This window comes from Puma concolor, chromosome A3, assembly GCF_028749965.1.
Source record: "Puma concolor isolate L17-30 chromosome A3, mPumCon1.1.hap2, whole genome shotgun sequence".
Classification (NCBI taxonomy): domain Eukaryota; kingdom Metazoa; phylum Chordata; class Mammalia; order Carnivora; family Felidae; genus Puma; species Puma concolor.
This window is the reverse complement of record NC_141669.1, coordinates 140,336,222-140,341,527: the sequence shown is the minus strand read 5'-3', so window position 1 is coordinate 140,341,527 and position 5,306 is coordinate 140,336,222.

Below are 5,306 nucleotides of genomic sequence, written 5' to 3'. Positions count from 1 at the left end.
GACGCAGGCAGGAATCCCGTCCCCCAGGTGCTGTCGGAGGGGAGAGCAGGGCCTTCGGGGCAGAGGGAACAGAGCCGGTTACCAAAGGGCTGAAAGAGTCGTGGCTGGCGGAGATGGAGAGGCAAGGCCCGCCGAGCTCCGTGCCGGGAGCCCAGTGAAAACCCAGACAGAAGGCAGGCCTCCGACCCCGGGCCTTTGGGCTAACACGCGCTCCCCTGCCGCGGGGGCCTCTGCGGACCACCTGGTACGTGCGGGTCACGGGGCCGGAGAGACGGCTACCAGCGTCTGCCTGGGAGAAGCGGCCCCCACCTCCCGAGCCGGGCGCACGGCTGGGGGCGCGCGGCCGGGGGCGCGCAGGGTGGTCCCCGGTGCCCCGTCAGCCCGCAGATGGTTTATGAGCCGTTCCCCTCTTGGCATGCAATATAGTTAATGAATTGAAAGCAGCCAGGGCATATTAGAAATAACTTAATTAGCTTATCAAGCCCCCGGGTCACTCACAATCCATTTTCCAATCCCCCAAAGTCATCGGCTTCCGCCAGTAACACCCCAGCGTACAGCGGACGGCCAGACTGTACATCCTTCACACGGTCCCTGCGGCAGCCCCCCCTCCCCCCCCCCCCGCCCCCCGCTCCACGTCGCAGCCTCTGTCGGCACCTCGCGAAGGACGGAAGGCCGAGCTGCCAGTAAAACTTGATTCGTACAAGCAGGCGGCGGGCCGGGGGTGGCCCGAGAGTGGAATTCGGTGGTTCTCACCTGAACATCTGTCGGCAACACTTGGCAGCGTCTGCAATAATTTCAGTGGCTCGGACGAAGTCTACCGCGGGAGGAGCCCCCGCACCTGCCGGGCGGAGGCAGGGCGTCACCAAACATCCTACGTGCACAGGACGGCCCAGGAGAACCACACCACGTGCCCCAACGTCACTGGTGCCGGAGCTGAGAGGCCCCGGTCCGGAGTCCTGAGTCCGGAGAGAAGGTAACGGGGCACTCGGGGGCCGGGTGTGTCCCACGCATCACAACAGCGGCTGCGGGCAGATGTCATCCCCGGCTCGGTCCCCTTGGGCTCCTGTAACAATACCACAGACGTCAGCAGGAAGAGCGGCCCAAACACAGACCTGACTTCTCCCCGCTGGGAGTCAAGGTCAGGGAGCCGGCCCGGCCACCTGGTTCCCAGGCAGCTGCTTCCACTGTGTCCTCGTATGGTGGGGGCAGCGAGGGCAGGGGCTCTGGGGCCTGTTCTCACGGGCTCCTAACACCGCCACATTCAGGCTCCAACGTATGAATGTGGGGACACACGCTTTCACCGCCTGCAAAGCCTCTGGTGACGGGCGCACACGGGGATGTGCACGGGGCGCCCAGCTGGGCGTGGGGCCCAAGGCCTGAGGGTGTGAGCGAGTGAGCGAGTAGGCAAGGGATCCACACACGGGCACCTGCTTGCCGTGAGCCCGTCCCTTCTCAGGCTCCTGGGCACAGCGATAACCTCACGGGCGGGTACCTGCTGGGTCCAAGCCACCGCCACAGGGGCGATGAACAGCCTGGGTGCACCCGGGGTGGGTGGAGGCGGGCTGGCATCCCGCCTCGGTCGTGGCAGAGGCAGATGCCCTGATGTGCTGTGCCCTCCAGCTGGCGGCCAGCTCTGCCGTAATCCCAGGGTATTAGGGGGAGAAAACCTTTCTTGCAAATTAGCCCGTCAGCTGGGTCCACCATGTGAGGACTCCTGGTGTCCCCCGACCGGGCCAGGCAGGGTTGCTCACAGGGTCTGGCTGTGCAGGGGGAAGCTAAGGAAGTTACAGGACAGGACGCCGTGGGAAGCACACCCGTGTGCAAGGCCACCCACCTTCCATTAATGCATAATTACATGCTAATAACGACTCCCTATTTGTGCAGTAACGACGCATCCTATGGATTACCTGATTATTTACCCAGAGTTAGCATGTGAATCGGGGTCTAATTACCCCGCATAATTGTTCAACCTCATAGTAACACTTTAATTTGCAAAGCAAAAATAACCATGTGATTACCCTGCAATTACATGACAGTGACTCTCCTCTGTTACTTGGGCAGAGTTTGCTGGTGTTTACAGACGGGCTAATGCCCGCACACGCTGTCCCGAGGTGCGCCTCTCCGGGTGCGCTGGCACTCACCCGTCCCAGCCTGGGGGGCATCCGGCCCTGCCGGCCTCCCTCGCACCCCCACTCACAGAGGGTGCTGGCGTCCTGTCTCCTCCGCCTGCTAGCCTCACACCTGCAGCCAGGATCCTGGCTTGTTCCTGGGTCACGGGGACGGCGGTGGCCCTTGCCTGCAGCCTGCTGTGTGCTGGGCTCAGGCCAGAGGCTCCCCTCGTCTTCAGCCGAACTTGAGTGAGGGGCTAGAAGGCTCCAGCCTATAGGTGAGGAAGCTGAATTCAGGCGGGGAAGCTTCTGGAGCCTGTCGGCCTCTGTGATTCGCAGGTGCAGGCGAAGGCAACGCTGTCTGCAGACGCACCGCCGTGGGCTCGGGCGCGGGAGGAAACCCGACCTCAAAGGTTGTTTCTGCGCTTGCTTCTTCCCAGGCCACGAAATGTCCGGGCTGGGTCAACCCCGGAGGCACGCGGCTGTCACCTCCCCCAGTGCGCCCACAGACATCTTGGCAAACCATTCCTGATTCCAGAGTTGAGGCCCCCAGGGAACGCGGCACGGGGAACATGCGGTGTTTTCCCACCTGGAGAAGGAGCGCCTCGTGGCTGGGCCTGAGCAGGCCTGCACGCTGCACGCAGGGCCGTCCGCCCCGGAGCGCGAGGAGGAGGACTCCCCTGGGCGACAGCACCGCCTGGGACCTCACCGCGCAGGAGTCAGCGGCCCCCCGCCGGTCTTGCTTCCTCTTTCTCCATGTGCAGCTGGGGTGCCCTGAATGTGGCAGGGGTGGGGAGGCAGAGAGGCAGGGCGCTGGCCCAGCCCCTCCACTAGGAGGCGGAGGCACCAATGAAAATGGCACTTTGCCAGCCTGCGTCTCTCTAGAAAGACCCAAGCCCACTGCGTGGCAAGTTTCGGAACAGGCTGGGCACCTGCACCTGTGGACAGGCCTTGATAATAACTGGACGTCCATCCACTGGAATGTGCCGGCCCTTGGCCCCAATGTGGCCGCCCCCCCCCCCCCCGGCCGGAAGGACTGCCTGGGCTGCGGGGCCTCAGGCCGCTCCCGGCCACACCCGGTGCCCCCAATATCAGCAACGTCTTTCCTTCCGACCCATCGCTGAGATGACGTCGTGCTGAGTTCTACCTGAGAGAGCCACTCCACGGCCACCCTCTCCACCCTCCACGCGGCAGGGTCACCCCACTTGCTGTCTCTGTGTGAGCTTCAACTCCCCCCAGCTGCCCGCCCCCCCAGCTTCGTGGCTCCACCCCTCTGCTGGCCCTGGAGGACAGCCTGCGGCTTCCTGGGATGCACTGGGCCAGATGGCTGTGGTGTAAGTGGGAAAGCGGGGCTGGAATAAAATCAGGACGCTCTGCTTCGTCCACCTTCTGGGGCAGGTGAACCCAGGTGACCAGTGCCCTGGGGGAGACGAGGCCTGGGCTGCCCCCTGCACAAGGGGACCTGTCACGGCTCAGATCAAGGCAGCCCTTCAAGATAACAGATGGAGGGTGTGGCTCCCGCCCCGCTAACCCTGAAGACCTGGTCTCCACATCCGCCTTCTCTCCCGGGTGCCCCGCCCTCGCTCTTGTAAACAGAAGGCAGTGAGGGGTCCTCTCTTGCTCTCGAAGCCTGACGGCTCTGCAGATGTGTTTCGGTCTGGAACCTAAGATGAGAAATAATGATCTCTCTGTAGCAGACTCAGAATAGACCCCGGGATGAAACCCCGTGAGCCACATCGAGAGGCCCTATCGGGTCACTTCCCGCCTTCTTCGCGTCAGTGGAGGCGGAGCTCGGGGGCGGCTTCTAGCCCTGCCTCAGCGAGCCACCGGATGGACACAGGGGCCCCACAAGGCTTTGTGCTGGCTCTGAAGAGGCAGGTGTTCTGTGCAGCTGGGACAAACACACACGCAGGTGCACACACACGTAGGTGCACACACAGAGGTGCACACTCATACACAGGTGCACACACACGAGGTGCACACACACATAGACAGGTGCACACACAGGGCTAAGAGAGTCTGGAGGACCTGAGATTCCAGGGGAAGCCACATCCTTAATGTTACATATGATAATAAAGGAGACGATGAACACAATTAGCATATGCTTTAAGTAGTTTATTAGTGAAGCTTACCATGAAATCAGAATGGAGAGCGCTCCAGGGTGGGTTGGAATAACAGCTTCTAATCCTTTGAGTCGTAAAATCCCTGGCTCGGAAGGAATGGGCGTCCTCAGATGACAGAGTCGCAGGCCGGGCACAGCCAGCCCGGGCCCCAGAGCTGCACTGCAGAGGTGAGTCAGCCAGCCTGGGAGCCTGCGGGGCAGGAGAGGGGGTCTTCTCCCCTTCTGGCACCAGGCGTTTGCAGCATCCGTGGGGGTGCACATCCCGGGGCAGGAGGGCCACACACCTACGTGGGAATCAGGACACCGACCTGGTCCCCTTCACTGAGGGCTGCAAGGGTCTTTGCAGGTTCAGCTCAGAGCAGGTTCTGGATGCAGAGGACGTTTTGCCAGGTGAGGGAGAGACACAGACCCCCGACCTTCCGCCCACCTCGGAGACGCCAGAAGTCAGCCAGCAGATGCTGACCACGGGAGACCTCTGCCGTCCGTCCCCCAACCTGCCGGCCTCTCCCAACACCGGCCTTGGGCGACCCTCCCTCTGCATCCCAGGGGTCAGCTGCTGTGACCGAGCCTTGTTTAGGCGCTGGGCCCCGAGGCGCCACGTGCAGGGTTGGTCACGAGATCTGCCCCTTGCCCAGACCCAACAAGGTGGAAACATCTCCACGGAGAAAGGGGCTCCAGACCCGCGGGAGCCAACCTGGGCTCTTCACAGGCTCGCTCCCGTGGAATTCCACACACTCGGGATCTCTTGGATTTTCAGGGCTGTGGAGGGAGCACTGGCAACACGGCCTCAGGGCTCCCTCGGCGACGGTGGCCCCGGGAAAGCCACTGGCCTCCTGAGTCTTTTGTTCTTTAATATTGTTATTTATTTTTGAGAGAGTCGGGGGGAGGGGCAGAGAGAGGGACAGAGGATCCCAGACTGGTTCCGCCCTGAGACCGGAGAGCCTCGGCCACCCACAGGGGTACAGATGCGCCGGGCACCCCCACCTCAGACCCGCGCCCCTCATCCTTGCCCTGGCTGCCGCTGGGGAGCTCAGGCTCCCGGGCCACGTGGCAAAGGGCCACCGACTGGGGCCGAA